The sequence below is a fragment of the Schistocerca gregaria genome, chromosome 1 (genome assembly GCF_023897955.1).
Source record: "Schistocerca gregaria isolate iqSchGreg1 chromosome 1, iqSchGreg1.2, whole genome shotgun sequence".
NCBI classification, from domain to species: Eukaryota; Metazoa; Arthropoda; class Insecta; order Orthoptera; family Acrididae; genus Schistocerca; species Schistocerca gregaria.
The window spans coordinates 164371983-164393676 of record NC_064920.1 but is presented as its reverse complement, the minus strand read 5'-3'; the positions used below and the strand labels follow the sequence as shown (position 1 = coordinate 164393676).

At 42.5% G+C, this 21694-nt stretch overlaps 1 protein-coding gene across 5 annotated transcripts in view; it reads right to left on the bottom strand.

The window, feature by feature from the left end:
- Nucleotides 1–21694, bottom strand: part of LOC126335974 (uncharacterized) — a 201595-nt gene that overhangs the window by 36188 nt on the left and 143713 nt on the right. The window contains exon 1 of one of the 5 annotated variants that reach the window (XM_049999455.1): nt 5141–5321. The exons of 3 other annotated variants lie outside the window; for them this stretch is intronic. The gene's annotated coding sequence lies outside the window, so the exon portion shown is untranslated. Of the gene's footprint in view, nt 1–5140; nt 5322–21694 lie in introns of those variants that run through there. One more of the 5 variants, XM_049999475.1, reaches the window with a different exon arrangement.

Sequence of the window (21694 nt, the reverse complement as noted above, 5' to 3'; positions counted from 1 at the left end):
GCAAATGCAGTCTTTGACAAGTCTCAGCAAGTTCCTCAGTTTTCTGATTCTTGAGGTATTACCACCAAAGTACAGCAAGAAGGTGTTTATAGCAGGGGCCATGATTTCTTTACTTTTTTTCAGCTGGAACTTGCAATGAATTTATTTGCTGAATAGCTCTTCTATTAGGAAACCATCCTCAGATTTTGGAACTCTTTTAGCAGTCTGAATCAGAAACACTGCATGCTTTCTGCATCAGTCTGTACAACACCCCACCACAAGTGGTGACAACTTGCAGCAAACAAACACAGATCAGTTTGAGTTCACCTCCAGTACAAGTTATGCCCCAGCATTCTGCTGACTGCACTTTGTACCAAAACATCCAGGAAGGCTAATGTGCCAAGTTTTTCCATGTCCAAGGTAACTTGTGAGTTTGAGCAGATCAAATTCACTGAGGCTGAAGAACATGGGTAATGCTATTGCTGCAAGGAGGGTACAACAGAAGTGTATCATCAATATAACACCAAAAGCATGAACATTGAAAGCAGCTTACTCTCACCACTTCAAAATACTGTTGGAATGTCTAAATGAAAACCTGACTGATCTCTTCTTCTCCCTTACCCACTCTGCACTGTTTACTTCCATAAGCTGTAACATAAACTCCATCCTCAAATACTGAAAAATAACTGAATCACCTTATCTGTTGCATTTTAAATAATATCTTATTGTTAATATTGTGTGGAGAGAAGACCGGTATTTAAACTGTAATCTATTCCACATAGTATCAATACTGTGGGGTGAGAAACTCTACATCTAACTTGGAATCTGTTAAACATAACAAACAATTACTTACACAGACATAAGCAATATACTTTTATCATTGAATATTGCAAAAGATTGTACCATCATTGCAGGATCACTTGAAAATGGCAAAAATTGGTGAAACGAGCTCATCATCATGTAAATATAATGAGACAATAAAAGGACAATCACAGAAAAACAGTTTGAAAAATATATATGGTGGTCTGAAACACTCTGAAAAGCTTGTCAGGTTGTTGCCAGGTAGGTTGTGCTGAGAACTAATTGTTAGGAAAAATATTCGACACCCTACGCAATTTACAAGTTAATTAGCAACAAAGCCAGCCAATCAGGCCATTGTATGTTAATTGAAGTGGCTCTCCTCCAAATACAGTGACACCGAACACGTTCTTCATTTAGTTTCCTAAAACCAAACAAGACAGCAACATAAAAACTGGACATGGGATGGTAGTAATTATCGAACCTGAACCAAAAACGGAGCAGTCTCATATGCTATCACCTATGGCCTACGCTATGAGAGCAGCTGACACTAATTGTGTCTAGCAGGGTGCTTGAATTTATACGTGTAACTGCCTGAATAGCTAACTTAAATGCTAATAAACTTGAAAACAGAAAACATACCGATTTTTTTTAACAGTTATTTGTGTTCCACACCCTTAAAAGATTTTCAGACTGTTCCTGACCACCCGGAGTACAATATGTTGTTCATCGACCTAACATGGACTGGGAACCCATTAGAAAGACAACTTTTGGACTCGATATCATATCATCATTTAATTTTACTGTGGATCTTGTAAGATCTTGGCGTAATTTGAATTTTCACTTAATTTTTTTGGTGGTTGGAAATTCTTTGTTTCATAGAAAAAAAAAATTAGAAGCAGTAACACTAGAATAACAGCTTTGACCCAAACACAAACTTTATGTCAAATACATAACTATAAAAGATGTCAAAAAATGTCTCTTCATGCATAATAATTACTATGTTCCATCAAAGACCCAAAGCAAAACAGTTAAAGTTACAGCATTGTTACAAATACTTGTATGTTTTTCTTTCTGTTGTTAGGAACTGTCTTCTGCCCTTTTAACTTATGGTATATAATGTCTACCTGTTTCTCTTGCACTTTGTTTCTACTGTAACAGTCTTCAACTGTTATTTATCAGAGTTTCATTATACCTTCTCACATTCTTACACAGACATTTACTATAAGTTTTGTTTAATTCAGCATACTGCACCACTTTCCTGTTGTCTTTACTTGAAACTCCTGCATCCTCCTTTAGTATTTGACTCATTCCATCTGAGATTATCTTTTCTTTTTACCCGCAACATCTTTCGCTGTTTGCATATGAACCTTTGTTAAATGACTGCTTCTTTGTTGTCTATGTATGTATTTTTGTTTTCTAAAATTCAGAGCTTGTTGTCATTTTTAAATCAGAGTTTATGTGTCTGATTTTCTGCTTACTGAGTCTGTGTCTTTCCAGCTTTAAACCAACTTTTACTACGTACTTTATGAAATTCTAAAGTGGTTTAGGCCATCACATGCAGTACAATTCCTTTTTTGTTTGAAAAATATATTCAGTTTCATATTTAGTTTCATTTAGTCTTCAGCAACGCCATTTTTTATTAGTTATTGTCTCAGTGCCACCTTAAAGTTCCCCATTACAATCTTTTAGTTGCATTTATCAATTTTCTTCATAGAGGTCTTCTACTTCCTAAGTTAACAAATTGGTACTTGAGTCTGAAGAGAGGACTACATGCGCCCACCTCTATGGAATACAACAGACTGAAGAAATAATGTGAAGACCAGAATGGAATAACTTGGTGCGCACAGACAGTGGCCATTTGTGTGTGAGTTGTGCTCTTTCTGCTTTGAAAGAACGACTTTGTATGCAAGCTTACACATTTTTACAGTCTTTTTAAGATGCCTACCTGTGATGCAATGTCTCCTCTATGTGGTGAGTAGCACTGCTACAGTAGGAAATATGATACTATCAGATAAAAAATAAACAAATGGAATTTCTCATTGAATTAAATGAGTGACCAATGAAAATGATGAAACACAAGCAAATTCACACTTTCCATGTCAAAATCTCATCTGAATTGACAAATTAAATGAAAAGAAAAATACACTAATGAGCAACTGAATTGAATATGTCCCCACCAGTATACAACACTTTATTCTGCTAGGGTAACAGCAATGGTTCACCATCCTATGGACTTCACTAATCATACTGGGGAGACAAACTAATTCATACAATAATCAATGGTAATGAAGTATCTCCATATGGATGGCAGTTGTCTTTTGTCACACAATTTTCTGTATTCCCTCTATCATCCTCCATTATTGTATTTATTATTCCACAGCAATTACATAAATGTTGAAATGAGATCCAGGTATACACATTGTTACTGAAAAGTTCTCAGTATCATTGTATGACTGTGGTTCAATGGTTTCCATGCCTCTTGAAGTAACTTGCTTGTTGACAAGTTTCTACTTTTGAAATCTTCATCTGAATTAGAAGCCAGTGAATAGATTAAGTTTAAGTTTCATAAATGACGTAAAAACTCTTTAGCATGTATCTACACAACTCCCCAAAATGTTTGCTAACCACAGCCCCATAAAACTATCAAACTATCATATTTTCTCCCTCAATACTTTACATTTCAACTAGCATGTCAATGTAACAAGTATGGTTGTGCAAGAGATTGGAGGAGGGGGCAGATGATATTATCCATAAAAGAGATGATGAATATTTTGAGTTCTGTAACTATTATATGTCTTGCATTATGATTTCTGAGTTTCCATTCAAATGCTATAGTTCAGCCTGATTAAAAGGATGACTGGATTAGCAGATCCAGAAAAGTTTGATGTTTGAGAAGTAATTAACAACGAAAAGTGCCACAGAGTTGTGTCATTTACTAAGAAAATGTTGAAGACTATAAAGCACAAAGCAAAGTACATTAGAATATCACTGTTTTTATTTGTTATGGCAGTTACTCAGGTTTGAGGGCAGGCAGTGAGGACTTATTGCATAAATTGAGAGTAAGCAATCTTATGAACTGGTCAAGTGGTGAAAATAACATACCAGTAGCTATGTGTAAATGTTCGTTACAAACTACAAGAGAATTCTTTGGAGAACAGTGACATTGTGCACCATAAAAAAATGAGCCCACATAGGTAGATTTAAAAATTCACTAAATTAAATTGACAAAGAATTTATCGACATCATATTCGACTGCTGTGTAAAACAAAAACATGTACCACATCGTGCAAAATTAAAAATATGCAGGATGGCTATATTTTTCATGTGCTCCTCAATGAAGAGCAGAAAGAATACGAGATGTAATGCAAAATAATTTCAATTGAAATTGCGTAATAGAAAACGTTACATACAGGTACTATAGGATGGTGACCCTCACTATCGAAGAAAATCATGCAATTTCGTACTTTCAGAAAATGATGAAGGCAAATTTATTAGAAAATGCCAGGAGCTAGATAACCCACAGTTTGTCACAACAATAGGTAAACTGTAGCATAAAACACGAAATTCAGAATTATTTGCCCTAAACCGCTTACATATGATACCTGCTGACATGTACTTGGGCAAATACAGTATTAGGCAAAGTTCGCATTTGATATCCGTTTCTGCACCATATGTCGGGATTTTAAGTATGCACCGGTACCAGTTACGTGTGAAGAAAGAGCTATGTTACGTGGAATTTGATGAGGAAACAAATCTGCTGCTTCTGTGCAATGAAAATAAACCGCTTGTGGCCTTGTAATATTTAATATTGACACTCTAAATTTCCGCATAATTGACAGAAACAAAACTACAATCATCCTGCTGTACGTGCGCTTCTTCTATCTGTTAGAGCTATATTTACTTCTGAACTGTTATTTCACGTGACAGGTTGACAAATAAATATGCGCGTATTTAATATACAGATTAACGTCTTAACAACCGTGTAATATGTCTAGCGGTATGTGTTTCAGTTTCAACATCGCCCATTCTGTTATAGCTATGATTATTAGCTGTATTTCTTCGCGCCGTTGTTTATCATTTCCTCTACGAAAAATATACCATCGGTACAAACAGGTGGAAGCGCACAGTTGCAGACGCTAATTCTTTGTTCTTTGTGTGTTTACGGTAGACAAACAACTGACACTAGACGATCAACAATTAAGCATTATTGTTATGAAACGCTAAATGCATTTCACGTTTCATTTTTTATTGTGAAAACAAATGCCGCACTACAATATTACGACTGTGACTAATAGGACGTCGTAAACAACAGCCACGGTAATGTCTACAAACCCTGTTCAAGCTTTCCGAATGTGCATACCTGACACACCTCAGCGATGTCATTCCACTCTGACAGCATTCCAGCTCTTGATGCCTTATCACCTGGTCACTATTGTGCTCACCAGACAGTACTGTTGATACAACAATCATATTACTTGTGAAAGAAGAACGAGAACACTAGTCATGGCGATGTACACTTCCACAACGCGCATGTCCGGAGCCCACTGGCAGCTGCGTTAACAGCTCCGCTATTGATCACTTCCAAGCTAGGGCGAGACATTCAGGATCTAGGGGTGGAAGGCGCAAGAGCAGCGAAAGCCAGAAATAAAGTCAGTCTTAAAATACACAAAGGCGGAAAACAAATAGAAGAACACGGTGAGAGAAGATGTAAAACACATCACAGGCAGGAAACATACATTTTGGAAGGCTACAAGAGCCTCAACGTGCAGAACGATACTGGTCTCTTTGTGTTGCAATTTCGCTGGGCTAAAGCGCACTGGGGTCTTGGGGACTTGGATCCATAATTTTAGATTTTTTGGTACGAACAACAAACAAATCCTGATGCGGACATAGAAATTTAAATCTTTTACGATTCGCTGTCCGGGCGACTAGTGAATGCTGCGACAATTCGTTACAACAGAAGTCTCCTTTCTCTGTCCACTTCAACCTGTGTGCTTCTCTCCGATAAAGGCGAGCGTTTAACATAAACTTTGTCCTTCCGCCTCGCTTTGACAATGTTCAGCATCGAAGAAGGAAACTTAATTTAGTCGACTTTATCAAATACGTAACTCGCCATACGTCACATTATCCTCGCTCATCTGCATTATTAAAAAAAATATATATATATAACAAGGAAGCGGAGCGAACAGAACTTAACGTACCAATTTTTCAAAAAAGACAAATCGATGACACGTTCTGTGCAAATTCGCAGTTTCCCTTCGAGCAAATTGATACGTTCATTTGTAAGTAATGAGTTTAAAATGAGCGAAACGGAGATTAGATTATAGATCTCGCCGAAATGGAGGTCATAGGAACGGAGTACAAACTCCAATTGCACAAAGATGGGCAACGGACTGGTTGTAGCATTGTGATCTAAGGAAAGTACGAAAAATGTTAATGAATGTATTTTTGGATCCCACTCCAACCAAATAAGAGATTCATAATTAAGTCATAGCATATTCCTGCAGACGAAACATAACGTGTGAGGTTTGCTCCGGCAGAATTAATTTTTAATCTGGACAACAGTTTGGGCATCTCAGAACTTATACGAATGTCGGCCACCTATCGAAGTTCATAAAGCAATGACGAATTTGTGTTTGTTGAATCCGGGGTTATCAGGCTACGAGCCCTCCAGCCTCGCCAGTCCTCATATTATTGCAAGCTCTGAGTATTCTTCAGTGAGCTCTCAATTGATGTGATTGTTACACGTTGTGTGTCATACAGTCGCCGTGTTTACATGGGGCTTCCAAATCCGGATTTCGTGAACCGATTTTCTAATACCGCTTATGGACGGTCAAAACTGATTTTGGAAATTCGCGTCAAGTTACCGCAATCCATTTTCGCTCCCATTTAAACGCAACCGGTTTTGAAACGTGCGTAGATTATCAAGTTACGTCTTGTTTTCAGAATATTCGGCTAACGTGAACTTATGTGCAGTGAAGAAGCAGAATTATTAAGACTGAGCAAGAGGCTGTCTAGCTGTAGTATTTAAGTGGAGAGAAATAACGATTATGTTGACTACATCAGGAACTTGGTTAGCTGTTTTCCAGACGTATTTAACTGGGCTAGCAAATCCGCTGCATATCTTTCTATGTAAATACGACAGCCAGCGCCGTATTGTTGGGGGAACACAGGTCGACTCCGACCCCCTCCCCTTCCACTGTTTTTCCAGGGTGTACACGTTTCCCTGACAAGTTCAGGTGGAGAATATTTTCTTTTTACAGTAATTCTCTTTCATCGTCTCTCTGAATTAATTATTGTCGATTTTAAGTTGTAACTCGTAGAACATGTTAGCTGTGGAGTGAATTGAGCGTCGATAAATGGCCCACACAAACAGCGCACTAAAAAATAACAACGAACATCAGGCGAGTGGTGCCGCGTAAAGCCAGGAAGAAGGTTCAGCGCGGCCGGTGGGTACATCGTAAGAGCGCCGCTCTGCACAACAATGAATAAGTTCGGTACGGTATCGGAACATCAGAAGAAATGCGGGTTCTGTTCACACGGCATTTCTCGTTTACCTTTATTATTGACACACATGCGAGTACCACTGGAGCATTCCTGGACACCTACAAAGACTCTGCTCCTTTCTTGGCAGTTCTGCGCTGCTCTACGCCGGCCTGAGCGACGATGCGCGGAGTTGCACGTCCGATGTCGACTCACCTTTAGACGCTCACATCGCGTGACATGATAATATTGTCTGAAAACACTTACTTCCCTTCTTCGGCACTCAGTATTCTTTAACGCCCAGTGACAACTAAAGTTGCATATGAACTTAAAAATTAATGTTAGCAACCCTGATTATGCTGTATACAATTTAACTGTTGGAAGCAGTTATGGACACTTTTCTTTGTTCGTCTGTTTGTGTGGCCATCTTCTGCAGCAGCTGTTAACATCTTATATAGGTTATGTTTCTTGAGCTGGGCCGGCCGCAGTGGCCGGGCGCTTCTACGCGCTTCAGTCTGGAACCGCGCGACCGCTACGGTCGCAGGTTCGAACCCTGCCTTGGGCATGGATGTGTGTGATGTCCTTAGGTTAGTTAGGTTTCATTAGTTCTAAGTCTAGGGGACTGATGACCTCAGATGTTAAGTCCCATAGTGCTCAGAGCCATTTGAACCATTTGTCTAGAGCTGACTGCAATCTAGTTCAAAAGAATTACACTATTCGCGTTTCACTTTTATTTACAAAGCATCTTCTGTGGTACTGGTGTTTCTTTACATAATCTGCTCCTTCCCTTCTTGCTAGCAGTGGTTGGTGTCGACTGGCTTCATTTCGTATCTGCACTTGGCAGTTTTTGGCATTTTGCGTTGTTTCCTGCACAGCACTATTTACAATTGAGTTCCTTAACTGTTTTTCATTCATCATTGCCATGGTGTTTGTGACAAACACAGCAGTCCATGGCTAGATGGGTGAAGAAAATCTAAGAAGAACGAGTACCGTTTCCTTTTTTTTTTTTTTTTTTTAAGTTGTTCAGATTGATCTAAGCACTATGGGACTTAACATCTGAGGTCATCAGCCCCCTAGACTTAGAACTACGTAAACTTAACTAACGTAAGGACATCACACACATCCATGCCCGAGGCAGGATTCGAACCTGCGACCGTAGCACCCCGCGTGGTTCCGGACTGAAGCGCCTAGAACCGCTCGGCCACAGCGGCCGGCTCGTTTTCTTCTTTCTTTTCCAAATGCAAGAGAACGTTTCAGAGATTATATAGACGACAGCGGAGAGAATATTCCTGAAAACCTGAAACCAGTTTTTGTTTGTGTTTATACATTCTCTGTGAGCGCATCAGATTGTGAAAAAGGCTTCAGCGCAATGAACTTTGTTATGACAACACTGCTGAATTCGCTTTTTGTTTGCCATCTCTCATCCTTAATGTTTATTTCAATTGTGGGGCCTCCGCTGCATCTCTGGACCTCCGAGGACTACATTAAAGCATAGATCAAAAGCCAAAGGCACGTGAAGAACTAAAATGCAAAAGGCTAATCTACATGTGCAGCAGTGTGACCGGTACTCCAACATATGGGATCCTCTTTAGACTACATTAAAGCATAGATCAAAAGCCAAAGGCACGTGAAGAACTAAAATGCAAAAGGCTAATCTACATGTGCAGCAGTGTGACCGGTACTCCAACATATGGGATCCTCTTTAGGTGAGTTAGGAATGGCGACAGCAAAAAACGGTTTCCGAAATTAGGTTTTCGTCTTTTGGAGATGTGTCGCATCTAAGTGTGGTGAATGACATAGCACAAACACCCAAATATAGCCCGATTAAAATTACTTGATAATTGACATCTGTCAGTTTCCAATTGCAGTGTTGCCACAACCACTGCCGGCTACCGCCCGGTTATAGCGACATAAAAAGACGGCTCGTCACTTCGCAAAATGCTGTTATGTGTAACGCAGAGCAATGTTGGAAGCGGCCAACGTGAGGTATGGCAAGAAAGGGGAAAGGCTCTGTCGACAGCTGATTTTAAATGACCAGTGACTGAACTGCAGTAGACGACGGGTTTTGTAGCCCTGAATTTAAACTCATGTTCTAACCTAACCACAACCTCGTAGTATGCAATGTAGCCGAAAAAACGACGAACAGTAATCTGGGACAGAAATAAAATCACGATCGCTTTGTTCACGGCGTTTGAGGCTAACCTCTAAGGTTAGGTAAATTTCATAGTATGTTTTTTTGCACAGTTATCTCCGCAGCAAAATTTCAGTTTTAGCGATAAAGTCAAACTGTAATTTCTCGCTGTCGTTGGTTACCTGATACCTTTATAACGCTGCCTGCACGGGATGCTGCGTCAACAACCGATGAGCAGTCCTAGATGGCACTTGATTGGAGATTACAGGCAACACAAGCAGATTCCAAACGAAAGAAAAGAATAATAGGAAGAAAAATAAAAACCAATAAAAAGATAACACGATGATGAAAATGACGTAACAAAGTATTAGAAATAAAAGAATTATATTTAAACCAATTAAATGAATAAAAATGATAGTCAAATTCTTTTGATTAGATTTAGAAAACTACAAAACTTCACTGCATTTGAGAAGATTCGAACCTTTGACCTTTTACATGGGATACGCTGGGATGTTGAATTTATAACTCTCGTGTACCAGTCCCAACGATTAATTGACATCCTTAAAAAATTCGGCTTCACGCAATGTCCTGTGAAGCTTCTATAATGTAAGCCGAAATCTGTGATTATAATAATTGTACAAAGGACGCTGAATCGCGTCTCGTGAGGAAGCATTCAGTCCTGTCTGTTTGATGGTGTGTATGAAACGTGTGTGTTTCGTCAGCATCGTTGTGTGTGTGTGTTGGTTTTGGTGGGCTTATCATATGTGATGAAATACGAGATAAAAGAGCCAGACCCAGTATTCGGGATCCAAACATATGAAGAAAGAAAGCTCGACAAAGAATTGGAAGTGAACTAATTGTTGTAGCAGTTCGGCAACAGCGATCGCGTTCAACTCTCCAGTAATTTTAATCGAACTATAGTCAGTATGGTAGAAACCTCCAGTTTAAAAGGAGAAGGAACCCTCTACCCCAAGGACTGCAGTACCACGTACGTCAATGGCTTAGGGATTAAAGGATTGCTGTTTTATCGTCCAGACGAGGTCGTTAGGGAATCTCAGATAGAGCAACGAAAGGGTCGAGAATCAACCGTATCCTTCTCAAAGGTGTTGTCTTAGATATACTTCGATCAGTTTAAGGAAAATATAGGTGTCCGCAAGGTCGGAATGGCGAAAGAGGGGTGGGGGAGACTTGCCCCTTCGTGGACACTGTATACAGACTTTTTTTTTATTCATTACGGAATTCTCTCAAATTTCTATCAGTTTTCTGCGCCTCCACTAAACTGGAGATTTAGCGTTCCCGACCACGAAGAGAAATACTGCAGCTTTATCAGTGACTATATATCTTGGGTTTTCTTAGTTGTCACTGTTCACGGGAAATTATACCAGTCTATTTGTGACACTGGGGCTTCGGCGCTGGTCTACAGTCAGGATGGAAACGAACCTTTACATAACCGTGCCAAAATTATGTCTTCAGTCTTTGTTCTGTCGCTTCTTCGTTCAGTACTTATAGAACTGCAGAAAGAAGCTGGTGCAAATCGCTGGAGCACAGATTCCATAGCCATTTCCCAACACAATAAACATGGTAGCACTATTCGTGCGTATTATCCGTTGCCAGTTTCCATGACGACGCCCTTTCCCCTTCATGCACAAGGGAACCTAACCATTTCTCTGTGGAAACAGAAAATCTACGATGGCTTGTTGATTCTACATTCTGTTTTACATGACAGAGCTATTGTAGTACACTCGGAAGAACACACCCGTGCTATATGAGGCTGACTTGATAAGGCTGTTTAAAAAGCAAGAAAAAATGTTTGTTTCGCAAAGAGCAGTCTCCAGATTTTTCATCACACCGGAAAAATAGTTTCAGTCAAACTCTGCAAAATATTCGTTGACTGAAACCATCACTTTCTCATTTTATGAAACTTTCTTCACAGAAAGTCAAACTTCAAAGTTATGGAGCAGTGATAAGTCGCTTGGGGTTAACTCTCGTTAACAGGATGGATGAGGAACGATTCAAAGGTCAATTCATGCACTTTCGAATTGTTATCGCTGATGTGTGCGACGATGCATTATCATTGTGAAAGAACACTTTTTTGCATGCCAACCTAAGTCTTTTTTCACCCAACCTAAGCTTCAAACGATCGAACAGTGAAGCATAATTGATTCCAATTATGTTTCCGCATTTTTCAACTAGTCTATTAGGATTATTCCTTGGAAATAAGAAAAAAGGCCATCTTCTTACCAGCTGAAAAAATGGTCTTTGCCTTTTTTGGTGCACTTTCACCAGCCTCTGTCCGTTGTTTTGACTGTCGTTTTGACTCTGGTGTATAAGGACGGATCCAGCTTTCATCAATAGTGACAAACCGGTGCGAACAGTCTTGCGAATTGCGATTAAAGATAGCCAGACCTTGTGTTGAAATTTCTTCCGGATGCACTTTTGGGAATAGCGGAATACACCTCGCACACAACTTCTTGACAGGAAGTTCATCGAGCAGGACATTATGCGCTCGCTCAGTTGAGGTGCCTATAGTCTCCAGTTTCAGCGGTCTTGCCTGACCTTATCACGGATTTTGTCAATTGTTTCCTTCTTAGTGGATTCAACTGGACGGCTGGAGTGCGCTCTGTCATCGGTACTTGTCCGACCTCGTTTAAATTCATTAATCCAAAACGAAAAAGTCTTCATTGATGGTGCAGAGTCCACATGAACTCCATCCAGTTCTGTTTTGATTTGTCCGGCAGTCCAATCCTTCAAATGAAAATATTTAGTATCAGCACGAAACTCGATTTTCTCCATTTTCAACTGCAACCGACACACTGACTTTCAACAATGAACTGAACATTGTACGTTGTTGAAATTCTTTATACTTTTCTTGGAACAAACAAGCTTACCGACTGTGATGCTCAACAAAAAATGTTTTATTCTTTCATGGAGATTTATCAGGCTTATAAAACCACCTTCGTATTTTAAAATTGTACGTATTGTATATGTAAACTTAATTCGAAACACATCTACTCAGAAAAGAAAATGCGTCTGTCTCCACTAGAGGAGAGGGAAAACAACGTGAAATTTGAAGGTAAAAAGTGTCCTCTTCAGTACTGCGATCTTTTTAAAGTCTGTGTGTGTAGCAAAGCACCATATAAGAGGTGCTATCCAAAATTTTCGGGACTGGTGCTGCCATCTGTTGAAAACCTTACCTTTGGACTAATGGTCATCACCCTCTAAGCAGTTCCCATCCACACGTACACACTGGTCCCAGCGCTTCTGCCACTGGTCAAACGTTTTCTGGAAGTCCTGTTCTTTGAAGGTGTTTATCACCGCCAGCAATGCTTCTTGAATCCTCTCTAGAGTGTCGAACCGACGGCCTTTCAACTTGAGTTTCAGTTTTGGGAATAGCGCGAAGTCGCGAGAGGCCAAACATGGAGACTACGGTGGATGGGGTACAAACATCATGTTGTTTTTTTTGCCATAAAGGTCATGGTGAGCAAGGACGTGAGACAGGGCATGTTGTCATGATCCAGCAGCCAGTTCCCTTGACGCCAAAGTTCGGGCCGTCGTCGCCGCACGTTTTCACGGAGCCATCACAAAATGTGACAGTAGTATGGGGAATTCACTGTTTGGTTGGGTGGGACGAATTATTTGTGCACAATTCCCTTGGTACCAAAGAAAACGATGATCATACTCTTCACTTTGATCTTCACCTGTCTCGCTTTTTTGGGTTTTGGTGAGCCCGGGCTATTCCATTGGGACAACTGTTGCTTTGTCTCTGGATCATAACTGTAAATCCAGCTCTCGTCGCCGGTGATAACCCATGACAAGAAGGTTGGATCATCAGATGCAGTCTGACGAAGGTCCATGCACACTTCAACACATTGTGATTTCTGATCAGCAGTCACGATCCTTGGCACAAATTTAGCGACTACATGATGCATGCCCAATTCATCAGTCAACATTCGTTGACATGTCCCATAATCAATACCAACGTCATCCACAAGGTCTTGAATGGTTCGGCGTCGATCCACACGGACCAGCTGTTGAAGTTTGGCAACAATGTCTGGCAGTGTGCAAAGATCTACTACTCCTATATGGCAGCATCAGTCCCGAAAATTTTGGATTCCACCTTGTACAGTCACAGAGCTGCATTCCAGTTGCTGTTCTTCCTCACAATGTGAAAAACTGGAGGTGGGGTATAACCGCCACGTTGTTTCTTGCGAAAAAGGTCCTGGTGAGCAAGGACGTGTGACAGGGCGTGTTGTGATGCAGCAGCCAGTTCTCTCGACGCCAAAGTTCGGGCCATCGTCGCTGCACGTTTTCACGGAGCCGTCGCAAAAGTTTATTCTATCGGCCTATTTGAAAATGGTTTTTGGAGGTTTTTTATGTTCTAAAATGCTCATATATAGGCCCCGGGCTACACTTGACCTAAGTAAACTAAAAGCCGGGTGGATGTACCGCCGAATTGCTCAACACGTGGGGCGTGAGGTCTCCAGAGTACATCGATGTTGTCGCCAGTGGTCGGCGGAAGGTGCACGTGCCCGTCGACCTGGGACCGGACCGCAGCGACGCACGGATGCACGCCAAGACCGTGGGATCCTACGCAGTGCCGTAGGGGACCGCACCGCCACTTCCCAGCAAATTAGGGACACTGTTGCTCCTGGGGTATCGGCGAGGACCATTCGCAACCACCTCCATGAAGCTGGGCTACGGTCCTGCACACCGTTAGGCCGTCTTCCGATCACGCCCCAACATCGTGCAGCCCGCCTCCAGTGGTGTCGCGACAGGCGTGAATGGAGGGACGAATGGAGACGTGTCGTCTTCAGCGATGAGAGTCGCTTCTGCCTTGGTGCCAATGATGGTCGTATGCGTGTTTGGCGCCGTGCAGGTGAGCGCCACAATCAGGAGTGCATACGACCGAGGCACACAGGGCCAACACCCGGCATCATGGTGTGGGGAGCGATCTCCTACACTGGTCGTACACCTCTAGGGGACACTGAATAGTGCACGGTACATCCAAACCGTCATAGAACCCATCGTTCTACCATTCCTAGACCGGCAAGGGAACTTGCTGTTCCAACAGGACAATGCACGTCCGCATGTATCCCGTGCCACCCAACGTGCTCTAGAAGGTGTAAGTCAACTACCCTGGCCAGCAAGATCTCCGGATCTGTCCCCCATTGAGCATGTTTGGGATTGGATGAAGCGTCGTCTCACGCGGTCTGCACGTCCAGCACGAACGCTGGTCCAAATGAGGCGCCAGGTGGAAATGGCGTGGCAAGCCTGCATTGCTGCGAAAGGTTCGATATACACTGTACTAGTGGAGAATAGCAGCCTGCATTGCTGCGAAAGGTGGATATACACTGTACTAGTGCCGACATTGTGCATGCTCTGTTGCCTGTGTCTATGTGCCTGTGGTTCTGTCAGTGTGGTCATGTGATGTATCTGACCCCAGGAATGTGTCAATAAAGTTTCCCCTTCCTGGGACAATGAATTCACGGTGTTCTTATTTCAATTTCCAGGAGTGTAGGTTTTAAAAAAATGGTTGAAATGGCTCTGAGCACTATGGGACTGATCCGATGAATCTGAAAACATGTCGTGTCACAAGACCTAAATTCGACATAAGTACATTGAACTTCTCGTGTGTAGAATGATTGATAGATATAAATTTAGTGTACGCAAAGTACAAATTTTTATGTTATTGACATGAATATAGATGCCGCTTGTTTCATTCGACGAATAGAAAAAAATATCAGAATGATTGAAAAAATCCCGCATGATATTAAAAAAAATACCGTGTTAATACTTCTCGAAGTGAAGAGAAAGGAAATAAACTTTGATAACGACTTATTCGCATCTCTTCACATTAGTGGATTTTTTGCATTACTTTTAAGATCAATGTATTTTTAGTGTCGACTGGCGTAACTGAAGTAGAACAAAATGTGTTTTGAAAGCTACATCGCCGGCCGAAAGTTTTGAACTTTGCTCCTCTCTGGAAAACAATCAGTGGAAGCCCATGAAGAAAACCACGGAAGCTTACAACAGGGGTTTTGAACGCAGTCCCTCTCGAACTAACGAGTCACGTCCACCGCTAGCAATGGAAAATATGGCAGGCTGTGTTCCAGGGAATAAGTTATTTCATATCATCCAGGGAATAAGTTATTTCATATCATTTTATTATTCGTTCCCGCCCGTACAGATACAGTCATTCACTTATTATTAGAAGTTATAAACCACCACAGGTCTGAGAAATAACGTTCAGATTTCTTGTACAAACGGAAAACTTCTAGCATCAGGGCTGTGGTATGTGATGATAGGTAGATTACGCCCCTAGTCGTTTCCACCGTGGCATGTTACAAGTACATTTTTGATCCAACTTAATTTAAATTATATTACAGAATAATAATACCAGACACCTGTGATATGCATCTTGCACAAATACTTTATTCCGTACAAAAGTGAGTTTAGACTAAAAATCAAGAAAACAGTTCAAGTCTAGAAAGGAAACATCTTCACTGAAATTGTTACTTGATATCCCTTGGGAAGTTTAACGCCACAATTTAATATCAATGTACATAACAATAAGTAAAGAGTAAACAATATAAACGAGGGAAGACCGGAAAGTAGCACTCAATAATTTTACTGTCAAAATGTTTAATGGGTAACAAAACAAAAAAGTTACAAATGAACTTACGTTTTTTACCTACTTCTCTACAGTCACCATCGTTTTCAACACATTTCTCCCCTCGTGGTACCAGTTTTAATATGCCCTATTCGCAGAAATCTATTTGGCTGGACTACAACCATCTGCGGACTGCTGATTTCACTTCCACATCTGTCGCAATGCGTTGGCCGACCAGGAATCTATTATGGGAGCACCTCCCACCCAAATTTGGCGATTTTCTCACGATCAGGAGCAGAAACATGGGGGCGAGCGTCGTCGTGAAAAAATTTGACACCGCCAGCCATAATGTTGGGGCCTTTGTCACTGTGGACACAACACTACTTAACCGAAGTTTTAATGTAGGCCGCAGCATTTAAATGGTCCCGTGTTCAGCGAAGTCCACCAGTGATACAACATGCATATACCAAAACACTGTCACAAACACTTACCTAGCAGACTGAGTCACCTTGAAATTCTTTCGTTCTGGGGAACCAGCATGTTTCTACTCCATTGAGGCCAGCTTAGTTTCTGGCGTGTAGTGGTACGCCCACGACTCATCGCCAGTGACGGTACCTTTCAGAAAGTCACGCCCTTCTGCAGCATAAGTGATCTAAGCTTGTCATCATTTGTTGGCTCTTGGGTTGTGTGTCAGGTTCTTGGGCACCCAGCGAGCACTAACTTTACAAAATTGCAATGTGTCATGAACAGTATCGTACGCCGCAACATAGCAAATGTTGAAACGTTGCACACGCCGGTTGCAGCCTCAATGACTGCGACATTCTGCGGGGTTGCAGCTGCTATAGCCGACCGGAGCGTGGCGAATCACTAAGATGCACACAGCCCTCTTGGAAGAATGCACACCATCTGGAGATACTGTTACTGTCCATACAGTCGTCCCCAAACACGCCACGCCTGACCCTGTGAATTCCACTAGGTTTCTGCCATTTGGCCCACAAGTATCGAACTACACTTCGCCGTCCTTCACAAGTTGACGACAGTAATCTGCGTACCACTTTTATTTCGTAGTTCAGGCTTCTCTAGCTAGAGCTGCACATGACTACAAAATACTCTCTGTAGCGCAAACTTCAAACTACACACACCAAAAAAAGGTTTGCATCACCCCAGTTCCCAGAACTCCTGAAGACAGACATTAACTGTGGATATTGTATCACAGACATCAGTCCCTTTGACTGTTCAGAGATGTGACCAAATCCCCTCAAAGATGTCAACAACCATGCATGAGAAGTGCCTATTAGACGGGGGGAGGGGGGGGGGCGGTCCGACAGCCGATCACTTCCAGTCATTCCACCAGGATGGAGGTACACGGCTCGTGTTGTCTGTAGTTCAACCATGCCTAGATGGTCAGCACCGTGGTTCGATCGGGTCTGCATTGTTGCTTTGTGCCAGAAAGGGCTCCCAACAACGGAAGTGTCCTGACGTGTCGGAGTGAACCAAAGCAATGTCGTTCGGACATGGAGGAGATGCAGAGAGACAGGAACTGTCGATGACATGCCTCGCTCAGGCTGCTCAAGGACTACTACTGCAGTGGATGACCGCTACGCTACCTACGGATTATGGCTCGGAGGAACCCTGACAGCAACGTCACCATGTTGAATAATGCTTTTCATGCAGCCACAGGACGTTGTGCTCCCACTCAAACTGTGCGCAGTAGGCTGCATGATGTGCAACTTCACTCCCGACGTCCATGGTGAGGTCTATCTTTGCAACCACGACACTATGCAGCGCGATATAGATGGGCCCAACAATATGCCGTATGGATCGCTCAGGGTTGGCATCACATTCTCTTCACCGATGAGTGCCGCATATGCCTTCAACCAGGCAATTGTCGGAGACGTGTTTGGAGGCAACCCGGTCAGGCTGAACGCCTTAGACACACTGTCCAGCGAGTGCAGCAAGGTGGAGGTTCCCTGCTGATTTGGGATGACATTATGTGGGGCTGACGTTGGTCATTGGTGGTCACGGCTGTAACGGCTGTACGATACGTGAATGCCATCCTTCGACCGATAGTGCAATCATATTGGCAGCATACTGACGAGGCATTCGTCTTCATGGACGACAATTCGCGCCCGCATCGTGCACATCTTATGAATGACTTTCTTCACGATAACGACATCGCTCAAGTAGAGTGGCCAGCATGTTCTCCAGACATGAACCCTGTCGAACATGTCTGGGATAGATTGAAAAGGGCTGTTTATGGATGATGTGACCCATCAACCACTCTGAGGGATCTGTGCCGAATCGCCGTTGAGGACAATCTGGACCAACAGTGCCTTGATGTATTTATAGATAGTATGCCACAACGAATACAGGCATGCATCAATGGAAGAGGACGTGCTACTGGGTATTAGAGGTACCGTTGTGTACAGCACCTTGACTACCACCTCTGAAGGTCTCGCTGTATGATGGTAAAACGCAATATATAGTTTTCTTGAGCAATAAAAAGGGCGGAAATGATGCTTATGTTGATCCCTATTCACAATCATCAGGTCATCTGAAAAAAAGGCAGCCTGTTGCTTGGTGCAATGACAAGTGTCGCTTTGGAAACAAGGTCAGATGTTTTCGAACTAGCTCCACAGAATTTCATGGCCTTAAAGATGTAAGGACCAAGGCACAACTGACAATTACAGGGACAAAGAGAAGCTCGTGCTGAGTGTAACTGTATACAATCGATATATTTCACTAGTTTAAAACGAGTATGGTGGTCCGTTAGGTGGACTTACGGGGGAAAAAAAAGACACTGTGGGCGACCGACAACACTTATTGGAGAAAGGTTGATTGTGAACACCACCTGCAGATTCACCCAGATAGTGGTCGAACACTGCCAACACCCCTGCCACAGCCAAGCAGTAGCCAAAATTATTTACCGTAATGTGAATAGTTAATAAAAGAGCTCAAATTCGCCTGGTTCACGCCGGAACTCCGTTCCGGCACTAATGAATTCTTCTCGAACTCACTGGAACATGTCGATACCAAAGATTTAAAATAATATCAAAAGAATTTAGAGTGTTTGATGGAAAGCTACAGGTTATCTTGAAATCTCTGAAGCAGTTGAGACATACACTCTAAGAAAAAAAAAAGACGCAGCACGAATGAGTTACGCAAATCGGTAGTACATTGATAAACATACTGGTATCGGCGGAAAACGCAAAACTGCAAACTTTGGCGGCCGATGGATGTCTGTAAGTCGCTGGAGCGCAGTTTCACCGCGCAGCTGGCTAGGATAGTAAACGGGGGACATAAAATCTTCGCGAAATTCGTTCCGTGCATTCAACTGGACATTAATTACGTCTCGCAGACCGTCACGTGAACAATACAAGCACATGTCAACATTCGAGAGGGAACGTGTAGTTGGCTTAAAGCAGCTCCCCATTTCAATACGAGCGATGCCATTATTCAGCGATGTTGACAGGAAAGGGCGAACCACGGCCGAATACAGCGTCGAGAAAGAAGCGGTCGACCTAGAGAGAGGACAGAACGTGAGGACCGAGCAATCGTCAGAGGGGCATCCAGAGCGCCGAAATCATCATTGTCAGCGATCTGATGTGCAGATGGTGCTTCAGTGACCATAAGGATCAGCATTAGGCAGCTCATGGAAACCGGTCTGCCTCTGTATGTCCATCTTTATACAGGATGTTTGCGGGATCTCGGTTGTTCAATATAAAATGTCAAATCAAAAAACCTTCAGCCGTCTAAGTTCCCAGTTTTATTTTATATTTGCTACCAATTTCAGCGTTACACTGAACCGTCGTCAGGCGCCCTGACCGATGTGTAGGACGAACCCCACCTCGTATGGGCCAGTATGCTGTCACAGGTGTGAATAGACTTCTTTTTAACAAAGCGATCCCTTCGACGATGAGTTGCAGTGACTATATGCTAGCCCCACTGGTGTCCGTAGACTTCTTTTTGACAAAGTGATGCCTTCGATCATTTATTTTATTTAGCGTATGATACATAACAATCACGATAACACATAAAATACATTACCGTCAGAGACATTAAAATACAGTTTAGATCTTTACGTCTAAGCCATTGATCCAACCCACCACTTCGGAAGTAACCAGGTTCGAATCCACTAGATTTCCAGGGACGGCACGGAAGGGGCAGTCCACTGCTATATGCTTCATTGCTTGTGGAACGTCAGCACAGTGACAATATGGGGTGTCCATCCAACCCCATTTATGTAGAATCGAAGCACTTCTTCCCACACCACATCTGAAACGGTTAAGCCTGCTCCAAGTGTATCTTGGCAAGCTGAAACCATTGAGCCTTACTGTTGGATCTTCAACTTTCAAAATGCCCTGTGGAGTAGAAGATGTCCATTCTTTCCGCCAGCTGTCTTTGGGGTCGAAATGGCTGCTTAACAATTCCACGGCCGTTTTACATGCCGGTTTACGGGACTTCATCCTGGATGATTCTAGTTGTCTCACATCTTCGTGCATTGGGAGCTAGCCAAGATGATTTTGTCTTCTGATGTGAGGAGCTGGTGTGTTACACAACACCGGCAGCCATTGGACTGGAGTAGCAAGTAATGTTCCAGATATGATACGCATAGTCTGACGAAGTTGAATGTCTACAAGGTGAGTATGGCAGCTATTAAGCCATACTGCAGAGCAGTACTCTGCTGAGGAATAGACGAGTGCTAGAGCATATGTTCTCAATGCGTTGGCGTCAGCTCCCCAAGATGTACCAACTAGACGCTGAAGAAGGTTATTACGGCTCTTCGGTTTTGCAGCAGATTAACGTAATTGGGCTTTATATATTAGGGCCCTTTCCAAAGTCATACCCAGATATATAGGAGTGTCATTGAACAGTAGTGCTTCCCCCATAAAATTGACTCTTTGTTGGTAATTTGAGAGCCTATTGTCTAGGTGGGAAGTAGATACCTCACTTTTGTAAGGGTTCGGTTTCAAACGCCATTTGTTAAAGTATTCATCCAGGAGAACAAGTTCTTAGTTGAGGACATTCTCTACTTCTGCAAAACTAGTGCGTTGAACAGTGAGGTTGGTATCATCCGCATATATGAATTTGCGGGAGAGTGTGTTAGGCAGATTATGAGCGTATAAATTGAAAAGTGCTGGAGAGAGGACCGAGCCTTGTAGTAGACCATTACTCAATTTGCGGAATCGGCTTCTGCTGTTTCTTGAGTAAACTTTAATTAGTATGCTATTTAGCATATTTTCGATTAAAGTTGATATCTTCACACAGGGGGCCACCTCGATCATCACTTGCAGTGACTGTCTGCTGACCGCTATTTCGATTGTACATGTGGTGGGATTCTTCCTACACGTCGGTCAGGAGGTCTGAAGATTGCGTGGCGTAACCCTGAAACTGGTGGCAAAAATGAAACTGAAAATTTAGACGGTTGAAGGTGTTTCGATTTAAATTTTTTTATTATGTGAGCGGGCTGAGATCATGGCATCCCTTGCACCACTAACGTTGACCTCTGTACACCAACAAGTCCGTCCGCAGTGGTGTCGGGCACATTCGGCCTGGATCTCATTGGCCTGAGTAGTTGAGCCCAGATGCCCAGCGAAGACGTGTCTGGAAAAGCCCCGAGCAGCAATGGGATACCAACCTGACTGTCGCCCGCTGTACAGCCTGACAAACAGGAGTGGTGGTTGTCATCC